Source organism: Octopus bimaculoides, chromosome 11, assembly GCF_001194135.2.
Source record: "Octopus bimaculoides isolate UCB-OBI-ISO-001 chromosome 11, ASM119413v2, whole genome shotgun sequence".
Classification (NCBI taxonomy): domain Eukaryota; kingdom Metazoa; phylum Mollusca; class Cephalopoda; order Octopoda; family Octopodidae; genus Octopus; species Octopus bimaculoides.
The window spans coordinates 6,370,098-6,391,355 of NC_068991.1; the positions used below are offsets into that span (position 1 = coordinate 6,370,098).

General features: G+C 35.6%; 1 protein-coding gene and 1 long non-coding RNA gene across 2 annotated transcripts in view; both read right to left on the minus strand.

Moving 5' to 3' along the window:
- LOC106877148 (dehydrogenase/reductase SDR family member 7) overlaps positions 1 to 7,510 on the minus strand; it is a 21,332-nt gene extending 13,822 nt beyond the window's left edge. The window contains exon 1 of the mRNA XM_014925953.2: positions 7,365 to 7,510. The gene's annotated coding sequence lies outside the window, so the exon portion shown is untranslated. The remainder of the gene's footprint in view (positions 1 to 7,364) is intronic.
- A 4,567-nt stretch (positions 7,511 to 12,077) lies between these two features.
- On the minus strand, positions 12,078 to 19,386 carry LOC106877184 (uncharacterized). Its single transcript, XR_001410342.2, has 2 exons — positions 19,212 to 19,386; positions 12,078 to 12,288 (listed from the first exon to the last, which is right to left on the minus strand). It is a non-coding gene; the product is annotated as an uncharacterized LOC106877184 (long non-coding RNA).
- Positions 19,387 to 21,258: the final 1,872 nt, after the last annotated feature.

Consider the following 21,258-nt stretch of genomic DNA (forward strand, 5'->3'; position numbering starts at 1 on the left):
CAACATGTACACCAGACTTCATGCAGCTTCTGTCCACCAACTTTATTCCCAAGGCATAGATCAGCTCAGGGCTGAACCTGAAATCCTGCATTTGAGAAATGAGCTGTTAATTGCACAGCCCTAACTGCATCCATATCTTAATTAATTAATGAAGGAAGGATATTTGGTGAGGGAAGCAATTTTTAATTTTAATGGCTTAGCCAGCAGAGGAGTGGTACTCCTAATTATTTTGCAGGGCCATTGAGATTGTTGGGGTGAAGATGGGTGAAAAGCATCACTAGAGTGATTATCTTTAAACCAGAGACCAGGTCCCCTCAGTCACTTGACTATGTTGGTAGTGTAATTATTAGTGGGAGTGTTAAAATAACTGTAACATTGTGTCTAGATTGAGCAGTGTAAGGGGAAGAATACTGAGTTGCTGCTATTGTTAAATATCCAACAACAACTTTCACTTTAGAGTGAAACTATCAAACTGCGTCTGTAGAGAAACATGGACAGGGAAGAGAAGAAATTTGAAGCATATATTTATTTCTTTATTGCCCACAGGGGGCTAAACATAGAGGAGACAAACAAGGACAGAGAAAAGGATTGAGTCAATTACATCGACCCTAATGCGTAACTGGTACTTAATTTATCGACCCCGAAAGGATGAAAGGCAAAGTCGACCTTGGCGGAATTTGAACTCAGAACATAACAGCAGATGAAATACCGCTAAGCATTTCGCCTTGCATGCTATCGTTCCTGTCAACTTGCTGCCTTATTTGTAGCATATGTTGATTGTATAATAGGTGTTTATAAGTCAGACAGAGACAAAATGTTTGGGGGCATTTCTTTTGGCTCTTAACTTTCTGGGATTGATGTTGTCTTCTGTCTTTTCAGGGTTGATAAAATACATACTAGTTGAACACTGGGGTTGATGTAAGTTGAGAATAGTTTAAAGGATTTAAGTGAAATAAGGTATTTAAAAATTTACACAGATAGATGAGACAACACAGAAAAGAAATTCCTGTAAATCTGTTTAATATACATCTGCAAACCTATTATTTTTTTTTTGAGCCCTAGGATTCAAAAGACCAGTTACTTAGTTTCCATGGTGTATAAATGAATGAGATCACAGTATATTGCTTCAATGGGATACTAATCCATTGTTGGGTTCAAGGCCAACAATTTGGGAAGAAGGGATATAGTTGATTACATTGATCCCAATCAACAGAGAGAAGTTACAACTTAACAAAATCTCCAAGTGGTTCAAATGCATAAGTCTCTAAAAGGTATCAGCAGAAGGGGTCATGACCTGGATATGGCCAGGACTGGCTCAAGGTACTGGCAACTCGGGCAGTCGCTGGGAATGCCATGTGCTAGGGGGCACCGAGGAGGGCATGACAAAGACAAGGAAATTTCCATGACCGTCAGATTGTACATGCCAAAGTTCAACTTGCCTGGGGCACCAGCAACCCTAGGGTTGGCCCTGAATGTGGCCCAGCCCCCTTAGAGTGTAAAAAGATAAAAGCTGAAACATTTGTCCAAGCAGGGTTTCTTCTCTGAAGACTTTCTGCTGTTCAGCTCTCTTGAGATTTTCTTACCGCTATTGACCCTGAATTGATGATAGGCAAAACTAACCTCAGCAGTATTTTGAACTCAGAATATAAAAAGCTGGAAGAAATACTGATAAATATTTTGTCCAATTCTGCCAGCTCACCCTTAGCTTTTATAGTGTTTATTTTAAAAGCTTAATATCTCACAGAAACCTTCATGCTAGCTGCATTTTGCTGTAATCAGAATTTGACCTCACAGCAAGTCAGTCCATAAATACTTTAAAAAATGATCAATTTCTGTAACACGTACACACTTCTTTAAAGTCTGTGCTATTTTTACACCATTTACATAAGTTGCCATCACCTCTGTATTTGAAACTGATAAGGATTAGAGAAGCTGGTGTTGCAACTAACCTTGTGAGGAATTATATATATATATATATATATCTTAACCTTGTGAAAATTTATAAATAACTTCAACAACATCTATATATTTTGCTGTAAATTCCCCATTGCTTAAGCATTGCTCACATGCATTAATACAATATTGCAATATATTATGGTTATAATAGACATTCATTTCATTCTTGACTTACAAAAAAGATTACTATCTTTGCCAGGCTTTCTGTTTGTTAATTTTAACATTTTTAATCAAGAGAATAAAATAACTTTTGCAGTAGTTATTCAGCCTGCTGTTCCGTCTGCTACTTATTCAAATCTATAACAATCTTCTGCTATATTCTTTGCTTTATAACTACTGAATGAAACAGAAGACTGAAGTCCATTCTATACGCAACGCTTATATTATTTATAAAACAATTGGCAAAGGTGCAAAGCCTAGTGGTTAGGGTTAGGGTTAGGGTTAGGGTGTTGTACTCGTGATCACAAGATTATGGTCGTGAATCTTGGATTCTTCGTTTCACATTGCTCCAGGTACCTCTACTGTAAGTGAATAACCTCATGACAAACTGGCATCTGTTTCAAGGGAAATATTGTGATTTTGGTCATTTCTATGCCATGGAAACCAGCTAACCAGCCCTTAGGACTCATAACAGTAATGTCCAGGGGTTGATGATGATGATGATTGCTTAAAGTATTTTCTGTACAGATTATTCTTTTACACATTTTCATTAATTTTAATAACATTGTCACAACAAAGAAAACCCGTTTGGATAGGAAATGTTGAAAACAGCTGTCGATTTATTCTGTTCAAAAGAGTTTTTCAACTCAACATTTACAAGCTGTTATTTATAGCTTAATATATATACTTTAAGAACCATTTTCCCCAGCAAAAAAGAACATGTATGTCTGTCTGCATGCATGTATGTATGCATGCATGTATGTATACATGTATGTATGCATGTATGTATGTATGCATGCATGCATGCATGTATGTATGCATGTATGTATATAAGCATGCATGTATGTATGTATGTATGTATGTATGTATGCATGCAAGTATGTATGTATGTATGTATGTATGCATGTATGTATGTATATATGTATGTATGCCCTGGGTATGGCTTTAAACTGCATCTAGTAATAGGGCCCTCATTCAGGAGTTCCAAGGTTTTGAGGTGTGTAGAGCCCCCTCTGATCCACTGTTGATCACTATTAAACATGGAGAGCCCTGGGTAAGACTTTAAACTGAATCTGGTATCGGGGTCTTGATATGGGAATTCTAGGGTTTTGAGTGTGTGGAGCCACCACTTAGCCACTATTATTCCCAGGTCCACTCTGACCCAGAGTGGTAGCACTTGTTAGGGTCCCAGCGATGGGTTAATTAGTAGATGTGATGAAAATTCATCTGAGCATGAGGATGGTGTCAGGGTACACGAGTGAGGGACTCCTTGCTGTTATCACAGCATAACCTGCAGTTTCATGTGATTACTGGTCATCTCACTTCAGCCTATCACTAGGTACTAATCATGGACGCTCAGTGGTACTAATCATGGACACTCAGAGGTACTAATCATGGACACTCAGAGGTACTAATCATGGACGCTCAGTGGTACTAATTATGGATACTTGTGTTTTACAAGTGTTTATCATGGTAAACTAATGATCTACAGTTGTTTCTTTACAGTGACCTTATATGTCATACTAATTGGTGCAGTTGAAACATGTGTAGGTCTATGTAAAGTTGTATATATATTAAAAGAATTAAAGGTAATGCTATGCAACTTCATCATAATCCTTATTGTTATCAATGTATATATATATATATATATATATATATATATACACACACACACACACACACATATAAATACAGCTTAAAATCCACCCTATCAGGCTATCCCCTGTGGAGGGCTCTTCATTAGCCCTTGGGCCCAACAATGACACTTCATGGATCAAATTTTATTAAACTTGACCAATATTTTTCAAGCAATGAACAATTTTCATCAAAACAATGATATAATTTGTTGACTGGGAACTTATTGCAAAGCTGCATGATAAACAACAGTATCACCACCATCACTTCCACATCTGCCATACGCACCATTCAGACTTCTGACGCCACCGCCATCAATACCTTTGACTTCGCCGCCTTCCCCTCCACCACTATCATCACTGTCTTTTACATCACTTACTCTCACCGTCATCCTTGACCGCTTCGGCTACCACTACGACCATCATCACCACCACCTCTGCCTCTATTACAACTATAGCTCATGCTATTACTATCACCCCATTACCATCACAAAAAGGCTAAATGTGTGTGTAAAAAGATTGTGTTCAGTATGTTAGTTCAGTGTTCAGTCCCTCTTTCTGTCACACACCCACTCTTTCTCTCTTTCTTATTATTACTCCCACTGTCACCATCAACACTATTACTTTTAATAAAAACATCATCAACTCTCCCTAAATTTCTTTGTCTCTCTCTTTTTCTTGCTCTTTCTCTCTGTCTGTCTTTGCGACCACCCTCAGCATCTCTATGCCTGCTATTACTCTCATCCCAACATGAGCAATAGTAGAAATGTCAATGAATAGTGATAGAGTGGTTTGAAGTATGACACACCGACACACAGAAATTAGTTTTTGCATTTTTTATATTAGATATATACATATATGTATGTGTGTGTATGTATATAAATATCAGGTAAAGACCCCCTTTGGTCATAAATAACCATAGGATTGCACCAAGAAGGTTCCCCTCTGAGGCATGTGTCTGGGCAAGGATGTTTATGGAAGACCAGCAGTTACCCATGCACACCAGCCTCCCCACTCCATGCCACAAATGTTATTGAAAGGAAAGGCAAAGGAACCGATACAGCTTGGCACCTGTGACATTACAACACATTTCCACGGCTGAGTGAACTGGAGCAACATAAAATAAAGTGTCTTGCTCAAGAATACTTACAGTTTGTGGGTGAAGATGGGGAATCCTTCATGCATACTAACTTGTCAGTAAAAACACTTGAGCCTTGTTATAATGGTATGCTGCCTTTTAAGAATGTCTCTCTCTATCCGATGATAGGTTGGAGATTCTTCCACTGATACATGTAACCAGGTTTCTGATTACAGCTGGAGGGTGGTTGGAATATTCATGAATGTAGATTGTTTACTCATTGGGTTTTCTGTAGGGGTAGTATATACTTGTCTCAAGATAGGGTAAATAACTTCCATGTCTAAGGGTAAAATCCAGGAAGGTCAACTTTTGGATTATAAACGTATAGATGCTTATAATTTGTATAAATATTAATTTCTTTAATCATCATTATCATCGTTGTCGTTGTTGTTGTGTTGATGTTGTCATCATCATCATTGTCATCATCATCATCATTGTCATCATCATCATCATCAGCAGCATCATTTAATGTCGGCTTCAAAGCTGGCAAGGATTGGATGGTTTGACCGAGGTTTGATGAGCTGCACAGTTGCGTAGAGCTCCAGTGTCATCTTTGGCATGGTTTCTAAAGCTGGATGCCCTTCCTAACACCAGCTACTTTACAGATTGTACTGGTTGCTTTTTTTGTGTCACCAACACTAGTGAGGTTGCCATGTAATTTGTAAGACTGAAAAGAATAGTAAACAAAGGAAGGGGGAAAAACTCCCAAAACTAAGCGGAAGTATTTGGGAGGGGAAGGTGGGTGGTTTTATGCCAGGTGTAGAAAAGCTAAAGTATGATAGAGGGACAAGCACAGAGGCTTTGCTATAGAGGAGATACATGACAGGAGGAGATAAAGGTAAGTAGCGATGGGGTGCAAGAGCAAACTCTTAAAGTACAAGAATGTGAGTATATAAAAGAGGATATGGACAGTGGGCAATGCTCAGGGATGAGAGAGTGTGTGGATGCTTTCATAGGAGTGTTAGGGGTGAGTAAACAGGTGGAGGTAGAAGTTAATGTAGTGAGTGATGAGCAAGGGTGGCGATTGCAGACAATGGGAAATACTTGTAAATGGAGGGGTAAGGTGGGAGATACAGGAGTGGCTCAGAAAGGAGGATAGAACAGAGAGTAAAGATCTGATTTAATTATTTTAGGAGGCAGTACTCATTTCTTTGACAAATAATGAATATATTGTATTACAATAACTCATTTTATCAACCCTAGAATGAAAATATCATTCATCTGATTATTGATTAAATGACTGTAGAGGCCTTATGGCAATATACACTTCATAAGGAGCACGACTACATCATTGTTCACTCTTTGTCAGCATACGTGATGTCTAATTTGTTACCCACATGTTGATGAAACAATTGTAAACAATGCAATGAATTAATACCAACAACTCCAGTCTTCACTTGTTGGTCATACTGAGTAACAGTAATAAACCTTCTGGATTTTCTGTTTGTTTGAAACCAATATTCCTACAGCAGAAACTTAACTTTCCTCTATACAATTTCAGATAGACACCACTCATGTGAGTACTGCCTCAGGTAAATGTCTCGATTATCTGATCCCTTCTCACTGGATATATACATACACATATACACACATACATGCATACATGCATACACATACATGCATACATACATATGTATGTATATCATCATTATCATTTAATATCCACTTTTAATATATACATATAAATATCTATATCTATATCTATATATCTATATATATATACAAAGTATGGGGGTTTAGTTCACAGGTGATCTAAATGATTAGGTACGCTGGATTCTCTGGTGGCAGAATATCCCATACTCGGGGATATCTCAGAAACAGGTGTAAGACTTTGAATTTTTTCCAGTAATAATATATATGACTTGAGTTGTTTGCCTTGCCTTGACATTTGTTGCCCTGTTTAACAATTATATGTGTATATATATATATATATATGTGTATATATATACACACACAAAAATATATATACATGCTTGCACACACACACTTATGGAATTGTATGTAAAAATACCTCATTCATATTTAGGTGCTAATATGTACAAGCATATATGGAACATGGCAAGGTATATATTCAATTTGAGGAACCCTGTTCAATTCAATTCTACACTGTTTCAATCTATTTTAGTTTTTTACACTATAAATGTGTGTGTGTGTGTATCTAATATATAAATACACAATCATTTAAACATATGCATCTTATTTTTTATAAAAAAAAGGCTGAGCTATTCAAGTACACCTTAATATTTGTAGCACACCCAGTTGTTGTACTTATGTTCTGCTAGAGTTATGATATATTTTTATATATAACATATATATGTGACCAAATAAATGTTGATGAACATTTGACTTTTATTGTAGTTTAAGTACATATTCATGGAAACTTTAAGAAGAAATAAAAGAAAATAAAGAAAATATTTGTAAGAAAGATGGTTAATCATTAGTAAAAAGTTTTGCTAGTTTAGTAAAAGTGAACTCACCAATGTAGCTCTGATCCGTGTCCAATGGAGTCCTGTGAAAGAAAAGAAGATAGGCTTACTTGCCAACTGTAGCTATAACTGATCAATATTCATGTATTTTAATTTAGAGGTTGTATCTGATATGTCAGCATCACATAAGTGGCATCTGCTGACACCCAAACTGATCAGCAATCAAATTGTTTATATCCAGATAATCCGAAGCAGGTAAAACAGCCTACAACCTTTGTAAAGGTCGTGTTTGCAGAGACAACCAGACTTTATTACAAAACTGTGGATGTCGTTAGCATAAGGACTTAGTGTTAAGAAAAACAAAAAATTAATTTTCGTTTAGTTTAGTTTACTAATTTAATTTTAAAATAATTTATTTGGGCAACAATAAAGGAGAAATGAAAAAAAAATTGACTCCTCTGATTTGATTCAAAAATAATAATAATAATAATAATAAAATCATGCTAACATGTGTTAAGAGGATTAGATTTATTCAACATTTGGGACTAACATTTGACACACCCATCCCAGAGTAGCATAAACAATTTTAAAGGATTAATCCCTATATTTTAAGCTTATTTTAAGTTTGTAATATTTATGCAAAGCAAATGAAAACAGATGATACATGATGATGAAAAAATATCTGTTTTGAAATAATTTTAGATCAAAATAACTTTAATTATTCACCTTTAACTACATTCTCTTTCCTTTCATGTTGTATATTGCTATAAACCTAAAATCCATTGGTGAATGAATCAAATATGATTCAAACCAACTAAAAGCAGTCTCCCAGATCATGAATCATCTCAGATTTATGACGTGATCTGAAAATATTTTTTTTACCTTTTACTCAAAAGGTTATATTTTACAAATATTGACTTGTTTTGACTTCCACATAAACATTAACAGGTGAAAGGGTTCACACTTTTCTCTCATAAATTCAAATTTTTATTCCAACACACCTTTACTATTTTACTTGTTTCAGTCATTTGACTGTGGCCATGTTGGAGCACCGCCTTTAGTCGAGGAAATCGACTCCAGGACTTATTCTTTGAAAGCCTACTGCTTATTCTATCGGTCTCTTTTGCCGAACCGCTAAGTTACGGGGACGTAAACACACCAGCATCGGTTGTCAAGCGATGTTGGGGGGGGGGGGACAAACACAGACACACAAATATATACACACACATAGATATATATACATATATATGACGGGCTTCTTTCAGTTTCCTTCTACCAAATCCACTCACAAGGCTTTGGTTGGCCTGAGGCTATAGTAGAAGACACTTGCCCAAGGTACCACACAGTGGGAATGAACCCGGAACCATGTGGGTAGTAAGCAAGCTGCTTATCACACAGTCACTCCTACGCCTACCTTATCTAGAATTTAATGCTTTGACTACCCAGCCAATTTTTCACCATATTTTCTTTTGCACCAGTGGCCTAATTATGTAATGAATTATTTATTTTTTAAAAAATTTTAAAACCAGATATATATTCTGTTTCACTATATAAGCTACCATATTGATTTATAGCATCGGTATCACTGCTGACTCCCACAATACAGAACAAATATATTCCTTTTGTACTGCAGGAGTCATTGGTGCTACACATGGTAGACCAAGGGTTAAAATATCCCTAATATCTCCCATCTTTTTATGGATTTTTTTTTCATTTATTTATTATTTTTTTCCTACAGATTATATTTCAGATTATATTATGTAGGTCTTTCCCACCCTCCCCAACTTATCTGCACACAGTATGTCTCTGTTGGATCTCTTCCCTACCGCATACACTCTTAAAGCCCCACCTCCCTCTATTTGCATCCACCCACTATATTCCTTCCTCTCCACTTCCCATTACACCCTCATGAATTTACTCCCCCTCTCACCCTATGCAATCCTTCATTCCACTTCACTTACATGCACCTCTCTGCAAACTTGAGTGTATCTCAGCCTCTGTCACATCTTCCCCATCTTCTCTTTCTCTTCTCTCTCTCTCACTGGGGTTGTCATATATCTCCTCTACAGCAAGATACCCATTTCTGTTTCTCTATTCATACCCTAACCTCTCATCACCTGGTATAAAATCACTTCCCTGAAGACTCCTCTCCACTCAGTTGAGAAGTCTTGTCTTGTAAGTTATTCGGTGACCTCACTGCTGCTGGCGCCGTATGAAAAAACACCCATTACACTCTGTAAAGTGATTAGCATCCAGCTGTAGAAACCATGCCAAATCAGACTGGAGCCTGGTGTAGCACCCCACAGCTTGCCATCTCTGGTCAACCAGTCCAACCCATGCCAGCATGGACAATGGATGTTTGATGATGATGATGATGATGATAATTCTAGTGATATATTGCAATTGTATTACAATAAAGCAAAAAACAGCATTATTTTACTTATCAAAAACATGTTTCTTTACTGTAGCCCCTCCAACTCTATATATACCCAGGTCTTTCGCCACTTACCCACACTCTTTAATCTCACTCCCACTTAGATTACGGCATTTGAACCTCAAGGGTATGCCCTGCACTTGCCACCATCTACATACCTCTCTTCCTTTACTCAGCAATCTCATTTATATTCTGACCCCTGCTCCTTGTGAGTCTGCCCGGCATTTTGCCACCACCTCTATCCTGCTTGTCTCCCACTCTCTCTTCTTCTCCTGCACTTCCTTCAGGTTGGGTCTCCGTGCATTTCCTTTGCAGTAGCACACCTGTTTCTGTCTTCATTTCGGATCTTTCTCTCTCTCTCTCCAGCTGGATAACCTTATACTTCCTCTACAGCAAGACACCTGTATCTGTCTCACTATAACCTTTTCATCATCATATCCTCCAATGCCTCTTTTCCTCAGAAGTTTTTTTTTTAATGTCTTGCATGTACTTGGTGACCCTGTCAGTGCAGGAGCCACCTTTATTGCTACTCAACACAATCTTTTGCCTTTATCTTATCCATCCCCACTTTGTTAACCTGTGTGTATGTGCGTTTATATTTTTTTGCTTTGATATCGTGGCTGTGTGGTAAGTAGTTTGCCTACCAACCACATGGTTCCGGGTTCAGTCCCACTGCGTGGCACCTTAGGCAAGTGTCTTCTACTATAGCCTCTGGCCGACCAAAGCCTTGTTAGTGGATTTGGTAGAAAGAAAATGAAAGAAGCCTATCGTATATATATATATATATATATATATATATATATATGTATGTCTGTGTGTGTGTATATTTGTCCCCCCAACATTGCTTGACAATCGATGCTGGTGTGTTTAGGTCCCCGTAACTTAGTGGTTCAGCAAAAGATACCGATAGAATAAGTACTAGGCTTACAAAGAATAAGTCCTGGGGTTCATTTGCTCGACTAAAGGCAGTGCTCCAGCATGGCCGCAGTCAAATGACAAACAAATAAAAGAGCATATGATATCATCATCCAAATGATGTCGTTCATTTGCAATCTTCTGTGAATACAATATCTCACCATTCTGTTATCCGTGTTTGAAGGACTATGGGAACCTTGCATGGAAACAAGTGAGAGTTGGTGATAAGAAGAGCATCTGCCTTAATAAATAATATCTGACCCTTGTAAGTATGGAAATGTAGACATTAAAATGATAATGAATGTCTGAAATACAAGCTAGAGTCTAAATGAAGGACTATTGTAAGTGGAAAATTGGTCAGGGTTAAGGTCTCTAGCAGAAGACACTTGTTCAAGATGCTGCACAGTGGGACTGAACCCAAGACCACATGGTTGGGAAGCAAACTTCTTAACCACACAGCCATGCCATGAGATCAATAAAACAACAAAAATTATCAGTGTAATTGGAAGACTTTGATTGTTCTCCTTCATTCAATATCTCTATACATTTCACAAGTGATTAAAAGAGATAAGAGTTATTTTTAGGTAAAAAAAAAAACAGAAAAAAACCCAGCCTAGGAAATGAAAAAAAAACAAAAAAAAACTCTAGAATACTTGAGATATTTTGACTAGAAGACCATAATAAAATATTTGTTTCTATTCAGAATAAGACCAATTAACTTAGTTTTTTATGTAATCATTCTGTGAGTTCAGTGAACTTTATAGGAATGACCAGATGACCAAGTAAAAATACAGAAATGGAAATCAGACTAAAAGAAATCTAGGTAAAGGCTGGGTACTAATGGAGTCTAATCTTTGCCAATTTATACCAATTTTTTTTTTGTGTTAAGTGCAATGAAATGTTTACATTTTCTAATTGTTGTTTTATTTATTTATTTTCCCAGTGAATGGCTATTCAGTGAATGAATATCATTTTATGGGATTTCATAATTATTACTTCCGTTCATCTACCTATGTGAGTCACTAGACTGGTATTTACAGATTCCATGGCACAGGCATGCAACCTAAACCACTTGGTCTCAGGATCAGTTCCACTGCAGGGTACCTTGGGTATGTATCTTCAATTGTAACCCCAGCTCAACCAAAATAAGCCCATTGTATATATATATATCTATCTTTTTTTATTAAAGCTGCAAGAACATCACAAAAAACTGTGACTCAAAGTTTCACGTTCCTGTTTGTCAGACACAACTGTCCAATGAACAGGAACATGAAACTCTGTTTTTGCAGCTTTAATAAAAAAGCATATTGCTCTACCTACGGTATTCGAGTACCATTTTCCCCACCTTGTTTTGCCTGTATTAATGTACTGGATTTAAAACTTAATATGTATAAATAATAAAACAAACAAATTAATTTCATTTTATAAAATTTATTATTATTTTTTTTTAACACACAAGTCTGCTAAATCACTCTGGCATTTGAGAATCTTTAGTTACTGAAGACAGCCAGGACATGCTGCAAGATATTCTCAGTCTTCTTTTCTGTAATTTTTGAGATTGGATAAAATTATTCCTGAAGGAGTACATACTAATGTCACCATTAGTGCACCAAGAGAAAATTTCTCCTGAAAATAAAAAGTAAAAATTGTTATTAAAGCAAAAACAAAAAAAGCAAACCCCCCAAAAAGCTACTTTTAAGCTAAAAACTGTAAAATCCAATGATTATAGGAGATATACGAAAAATGAAAAAGTTCCATTGATACTTTTGTTATATCTCTCACTTATTTCAGTCACTGGACAGTGGTCATGCAGGGGCACTGCCTTGAAGGGTTTAGCAGAGCAAATCGACACTCACTTTAAGTCTAGTACTTGTATCAATTTCTTTTGCCAAACCGCTTAGTTACAGGGACATAAACAAACCAATGCTGATAGTCAAGTGGTGGTGGGGATAAATGCTAACACACACAGAGGCTTCCACAAAGTTTTTGACAATCAAATTCACCTACAAGGTTATAGTACAAGCTTCTTGCTCAAAGGGATGCACAGTGAGGCTGAACCCAAAAACCACATGGTTGCAAAGCAAGCTTCTTAACCACATAGCCATATATATATATATATATATATTTTTTTTTTTCTAGGGTTATTTAAAGAATACTCTAGCAATTATATAAATGCAGAAAAGTCTTTGGTAAACAAATAACCCACATATTCTGGACTGTCCTAAGATAACGTATCAAACTCCTGTTTGCCATTGTTCAAGCTGATTATAACCCTAGAACATATCTGTCACACAGGTCATTTTCTTATTTCAACACAGTTGTATTTTTTTTTATCACAACCGAATCAAAATGCAGGACTCAGTGTAACCTAACTAGTTGTTTGTGAACAAAATTTCACTCTAATTTCATTACAACTATTATCAGTGTTATTTCTTTTACTTCATTTCTTATGCATACCATTGTTTATATTTAATACATACAACTATTTTTTTTTTTAATTAATTTATATCCATTTTTCATAATGTTTTTTGTATATTCATTTATATATTATTGCAACAATTGTTTGTATAACTGAATGTTTGTCCTATTTCTGACCAGAAAATCCTAAAATACAAGCATTACAAGTTATGGAGTGATGGATCTTGCTTAACTACACAGAAAACTGGCTGTAAGTACTGAGTTCTTGTTCTTCTGCACACCTTTATTTTACAGATCTTTGTTGTAAACACATTTCCTCACAGACAATTCTTAAATAACTGAAAATCAGACCAACTACACTTAAGGTCAAATATATTGTATTTAAATATTCAGAATTGTGATTTTGTTAGTTATAAACTCTTGGGAGCACATGATGATTAATATTTAGCCTGCATTGCCAGAGCAGCTGTCTGGCTTCCGTGCTAGTGGCCCGTAAATAGCACCATTTGAGCATAATTGTAACCAGCGTTGCCTTCTAGCACTTGTGCTGGTGGCACGTTTAGAAAATCATTCTACAGCTGTTTCAGTTCCTGTTGAGTCTACTTTATGCTAACACATGAGAAAAGACGACGACAATAGCCTTGTATGTCTAGTCATTGAAAATCAATAAATATAAAAGATAATACAAATCCTGCAACAATTAAACAGTATTCAGTATTGATCTATTGAAAAATTGGATTTTAGTTGCAGTTTTGCGACATAATCCCTCAGAAAATCTATTTTCCTACATCATCATCAGCATCGTTTAACGTCTGTTTTCCATGCTGGCATGGGTTGGGTGGTTTGACTGAAGTTTGGAGAGCCAGTGGCTGCATCAGGCTCCAATCTGATCTGGCAATGTTTCTACAGCTGGATGCTCTTTCTAACACCAACCACTCCGAGAGTGTAGTAGGTGCTTTTTACGCACCACCGGCACAGGAACCAGTCAAGTGGGTCTGACATCAATCACGTTCAGAAAGTGCTTTTTACGTGCCACCTACATGGGAGCCAGTCAGGGGACAAGTACCCCCATTTTCCTACCTCAGAAATTAAAATTAATTGCTTCCTGACAGAGAATTACATCGGTTATGAACCTTAGGGCTAATAAAGCTGGATCTTAGCCCTGTTTCCATAGCACATGACTGAGATTGCAGCATCTTTACCCACTGAATGGGACAATGGTCCATTGCAGGATCAACCCATTGACAGCTGAGTGAACTGGAATAATGTGAAATGAAGTGTTTTGCTCAAGAACACAACACACTGCCCAGTCAAGGAATTGAAACCATGATTTTACAACTGAGTGCAACACCCTAACCACTAGGCCACATGTCTGCACAACAGCTACCTGTAAAAAAAAAAAAAAAAAAATCTGACAGGAACTTCAAAGATGCCAAAGTGCTTCCCTGTCCTAAATAGCCACTACAACTACTTTTACTGGAATGTATATAGAATCAGATAATGATAAATTTTATGTAATTATAATGAGCTTATTTTAAGATAATTAAGTCACTTTGTGACAGGGGAAGTTGTAGTACTAGTAAGGGGGTGTGCACTGTAACAGCATGTTGCTACATCCACTATTTGTTGGCGATTCCCTACTCCTGGCGGAGGACACCTTTGCACCACTCAGACGACAACCCCCACAGCCCATGGGTCTATTTGGGTCGTCATTGCTGGTTATCTCACCACAGTGGGGTAAGAATGATGAAAAAATTTAATTACATGAAAACTGAGATTTAAAAATAAATAAATAAATAAAATTATTACACAAATGTTCTTAAAATAAATCACTTGTCTATTGAAACTATATTTGTTCATTTTTTCAATGCCCAGTTTTTCAAAGCTAGCATGGGTTTTGATGAGGATAGAGTCAATATTTTATGGTTATTGTTTGTCCTGTTGCATTAAATGTTCAAATTAAAAATGTTGAGTCACTCAAACTGAATCTACTCCCCAACCAATTCTTTTACAGAAAGAGATTTTTCAATATAATTTCAGATAAAGAAGTTAAACTGTAACAAATTCTGTATCTAGATTACATTCGTTTTTCTGATGCAAAGGGAAATAACTAAACAACAGCTTAAAATCAATGCAAATTATAAAAGAATTCCCAGTAGATTATCTTGATTAAACTTTTAGCACTCAGATTACTGTTGAATGTAATGCTAATTGATTATTTTCAATTAATCATGCATTGTCTCGTAGCTTTGACATTTTGATGATATGACTGCTCAGTTTTAGAATGACACTGTAGAGTAGGTGTGATAGGTCACATCTGGCTGTTTGAACATAAAACATAAAAAACAAGAATATTTGGGCCGGATATGGTCGGTTTAAATAGAATTATCTTATAGTATCCCATCCAGCATTGGGTCTCCTTTTAGACATTTGCATGGACAAGTGCTCCGTATGATAAAGTTATAGAAAATACTAAAGAAAGCGAGGGCTTAGGTTATGAAATTATACTGAGCTTTGGTACACATTCAGTCATATTTTAGCTCATTGATAACAAAATGTCCTGTTTATATTTTCAACCAAAGATTTTTTTTTAAATGTAGTCAAAGTATAAACGTATCTAGTTTAAGAAAAATTTCACCCATCCCTCTTGTAAGCTCACAACCCTAAGGGCAGTAGGTATGCTGTTATCCAGGTTAAAACTCACTGTTCTAAAACAACACTAACAGTAATACATCTAGTACAACACTTTAAATGTCCTTTCAATTGTAGAAGTATAAAACCTAGTCAACTAGATTTCATTTCCCCCCCTAAAAATGCTAAGTAATCAGTAAATCATAGTAAAGATCCCCTTCAGTCATGACTGACCATCGGATTGCACTTAGAAAGTTGCCCTCTGAGGCACAAGTCCGGGCAAAGTTGTTTATGGAAGACCAGCAGTCGCCAATGCATACCAGCCTCCCCTCCCCATGCCACTGATGTTATCCAAGGGAAAGGCAGAGGGGCCAATACAGCTTGGCACCAGTGAAGTTGTAACTCATTTCTACAGCTGAGTGGACTGGAGCAATGTGAAATAAAGTGACTATACATCATTTTAATGCTGTTTATTTACTTAAAGCAAGTCAAAAATACTTGCTTTTTAAGGATCCAAAAATTAAAAAAAGCATCCATGGGCCTAACGAACGGATGAGAAAGGAAGAACATCTCAGAAAAATACATTTAAAAGTTTTAATCATTTTTTTCCTTAGAATAAATTCAATGTCAGGGGAGACAACCAAATTTTATTTTATATACAAAACTAAATCTAGTCTCGTATATACAATAGAAAAAAAATCGATATATTTATATAGAACTAAGTGGTCAAGGCCAAATGATCCAGAAGTACGCTTTACAATCACGAGGTTTTGCGTTCAATCCTTCAGCATAGCACTTTTGTTGTTGCCAAATGTCTTATAATAGATCCTTCAAGGCGACTAAAAGTGAAATCGAAGAGAAGGAAATTGCGTCGAAGCCTGGAATTCAGAAGTCCAACCGCGTCACTGATTTGGCACGAGAACATTAAGCTATTTACGTTAATTTAACGAGTAGGTAGTTCAGTTGATATAACAACAATGTTTTTCCTCAAAATCCGAGAGAATCTAATCAAATATACAAGTTTTTAATTTCAAATTAAAAAGATAATTCAGGATTGTGTTGTGTAAATAATTCATCAAGGAACAAGTTTTAGGAAAGGACCAAAGTTTAGTTTCTCAAGTTGTAATAAAAGAAAAAGGTCTAGCAAACCCCCCTCATATATATGGCGTCACCTATTTGCTCAAACCTACACCTTAAATTAAAAGGAAGAATATGAACATTTAAATGTCAATCGGCCAAAGGACCTTCCATTTATGAACCAACATGAAATAATTCCTAATATCATATTTGATGGCATACAAGACGCACGGGGAAAAATTATTTTAATGCAGTAAAGCACGAGAGACCCAACTTTGCATATAGGATCCGGGGTGATTTTTTGAGACATTTTTCTGGGGAAGGAGAGAGGGGATGGCGTATTGGATGTCATCAAATACAGTCAATTGTTACTTTGTATTATTTATGATAAGGGGCGTCGTTCACAACCATTGCAGGCTCTCAATGATTAGAGAAAACGATTGTTGTTCAATCATAAGATTCTGCAGGGAAAACATAGGCAAGAATGGAATTTTCGAGAAGTGCAAACGCAGTGAAGATTAGAAAGAATTAAATGGTTGTGCTTTGTTGGATGTATCCTAGGATGTTCGCGCTGGTGTATCATGAACAATATTGGGTAGCGTTTCATCTTTGCAGCTTATGTACTTGGTACCGAATGACGAGACACGCCCCACACAAATCTATATCATTACAGATATTACATGTCCCCACCTGGTTGAGGATCATACTACATACTGTGATGCGGAAGTTTACACGTATGGGGTGCAGTCTAGACGTCGATCTTCAGTGCTTATGTTTCTGTCCGCCTTTTGTCTACCCTCTTTAGATTTAATCCCGATTGAATGATTCATGGAAAAAAAAAGCATTTCAGCTACGATCAATTGTTTTTGTTTTTTTTTCCTTAAATATATCAAAGACAACGTTGTCCAATGTGTCTTTCCTTTATTTCAAGACTAACAGAATGAGACTTGATGGACTCTGGCTACTATTTCTAGCAAGCCATGGCCAAAGACAAGGTCAAGATCTGCACTTACTGATGACATGCTTATCTTTAGAGATAATCTTTTCTACTTTAAGCACAAGGCGTGAAATTTTATGGGAGAGCCAGTATTCAACTGGTACGTATTTCGTCGACCTCGACGGGATGAAAGACAAAATAAACATCTAACTCGAATGTTTTGAATAATGAGAGGCAATGACATACAATGCAAATGGTTTCTTTTTTAAAAAAAGCGTTAGCAGTTAACTGACAGTTTATTTCTATATAGATTGAATATTTATTTTAATGAGCATTGGCGTTCCGTAATTCCTATTGTAAATATTGGAAGTTTACGTTTGGTTTCCGAATGATTACAAAAAAAAAGACAAAATTAATATAACCGGAACTGAATAAGAATAGTTTTGTCACTAAGTCACGTGTATGGCGACGCTAATATATATTTCCTAATACTTCCACGTGTTGTCGTGTTTGGATATCGTTTAAGTCCCACTAAAAAAATAAAGAATAAAAGAAAGTGTTGACCTTTTGTGTCTGTTTACTATTTTTATGAGACACAGCTTCAAGCGCTTCTCTAACGAAAAAGTGCCTTGATTGATAATAGATGTCGATTTTGCGACACATTCGAAACGAAAGCGTCGAGCTGAATAACAGCAACATTAATAACTGACCGATGCCCTTCAAATAAAACCTTGCATTGGAAAAGTATTAGGACAAAAATCAACATTCAGAAAATACCCACATATATATCTTATTCACTGTTTATTCAATTGAAAGTGTATTTGTAATATTAAAATTAGTTTATTTAAAAAAAAAAAACTACAGTAAGCGGACACATCAAATAGGTTTAGCAACTTCCTTTTACATTAAGGAACCAGTGTGCCGTTTCAGAATTTCTTAATTTTTAAAATTTATATTATTTATATCTCAAAATTTTCATTCGCATATTGACATTGATAGATAAGAAAAATTGTTACACCACAAAGAATGAAGAAATGATGTGAAAATGAGCAGAGATGTATGCACCGATTTATATTTTCACCTTAGAAACAAAGGAATTTTCCACTGTATAAACCATACGAAGTTAAATAATAAAAAGATTTAAAAAATGAATTAGAGAATATTGCTTAAATAAAGGAGATCTAAATCAGTAAACAACAGTTTTAGTCATATAAACTGCCTTTGAATCAGAATTTTGGAATATATTCAGTGTCTGAAAGATCCGCGTTGACCCTGGTATTAAAAGTATAGTAGATGTATAAAATAAGATCAGAAGAAAACTCCTAAATTAATAAATTGTATTATTAAAGAATGTTTTACCCAATTGTCAACAAAGAAAGATTTAATAATCTTTTTTTTCAATATTATTTTCGTTATTCTATTCCGTGTCCTTCAAACAATGACCCTGTCGCATTCAAAGTGATTAAAAGAGATGGATCAAACTTACCACTTTTGAAATTTTAACTCTTGGAGGTCCTGATATAATATTGGCTTTGGGAGCAGCAGATTTCTGAGCCATTAATAAAGACTGCCGGAGACTGTTTCTTAATACAACAGACATTCTTCACAGGTATTGATGTTTCACCTTGATTACAAAGAAGTTCTTATTAATGTCTGCTCTTATTGCTAATCTCGGGCTGAATATTTTCCTTTTCCGGTCGGTATGATTAATATATAAAGAATAATAACGAATATTTTTATTTTTGTATGTAAATTAATAAATAGCGTAAATTTTTACTTATACATCTACATAAAATTATTTACTCGAACCTTCTTTTTTATTTTTTAAAATTATTTTGGACTATTTCGAGTAAATAGTTGACATATTTATATCTGTTCATTTGCTGCTGACTGACGTTTCAGTGGGTGATGATTGTGATAAGAGTCGAAGGGGGAATTTCTAGCTAAAAGCAAAAGTAAAATAGATAAGAAACATCTAACGGCAGGGAGAGAGTGTGGCCAAAAAGGGAAACAAGAAACTAATATAGTAAATAGAAAAATGGCTGACGGTGATGGGAGAGTCTGTTGCTGTTGCACGGACCCATCTATGATCTATGTGTCCCTCAAGGAAGATGTTTTTGCCGATTTTGTGTGTTGGTCTGTGGCTGGCTGTTGATAAACCCCTGCGACTGTCTGACAGTTTCACGACCCCTACAACTCTCTTTCCTCACAGATTGAAAGAGGAAATGAGCCGCTGTCAATGCCTGAGATTGCCGAAATACTCACTTTAATTAATCTCAATTTGAATATTATGAACTAGAATTAACCTGCTACTTATATTCAGATACCAAATCGAAATTCGAGCAGTGCTCGTTGCTACATCCCCACCTTAATTTTTACATCAGACTGTCTTTTTTTTGTATAGAAAGTCCTTTTTTTTTTTACCATCTCGTGTGGAACTGTTACTGAACTACGGTCAGGAATACCGCAATCTAAACCTGGTAAGTAGTAATAGCAATAATTTATTAGATTTACAATGTTTTTGTTGTTATTTCTTGTTTTGTTTCTTCATATCTTTCGCCTTTGAAGTAATAATATACCTTGCACACACACACACACACGCAAATAAACACACCAAGTATTTTCCGTCGGTATTATAGAATATTTCTATTTATTATATTTTCTCAACAAAAAAAAATAGAAACCTCTGTTACGTTTTACTCTCTGACTTATTATTATTATTATTATTAAGATCTTTTCAATAAAATATTTCAGGCTTTTTTTATATATAAAAAAACGAAGAGATCTGTATTTTAATTTTTTTTTTTTTGGTTCTAATGAGAATAATTAATTGGAGCCCATTGAGAAAATGAGGGAGCAGTTTGCAATGAATACACTGTATTACATTGATCCCTCATTATATGTCATTTACCATTCGGGTTAAAATCATTTATTCCATTACTATGTTGTATCATTTATATAATAGCGCAGATTCTCATATCAAACTATGTGAAAGATCTGCGCCTCAGATATATTTTTTTAAAAGGCAGATTTGTTATTCCTTTCATTAGTAACCTCACCGCCCCATAATTGCTGCTATCAACCTCTTTTTCCCTAGATCCTTTCTTCCACCACCTTGGCGCCGGGCCTTCCTTAGTTATTAAGTGCATGTCTCCATCGATTTTTCATTTTCCCTTCCTATTCGTCGTTCTCAAGGGTTAATAAACCTAATTCTGCCACATCGACTCATTACTAACCCTAATATCATGGTAAAAAAAAATTACTACCCAGTCATTGTGTAAAAAATTTTTTTTTGTCAATGTCGATTCCTTATTTATTTAACTAAGCAGTTGATGTATATCCCTTGATATTAAATACACTAATTATTTAATAATTCATTATATATATACACACACACACACACACATATATATATATATATATATATACACACACACACATATATATATATATATATATATACACACACACACACACATATATATATATATATACATCATATATATATATATATGTATACACATATATATATA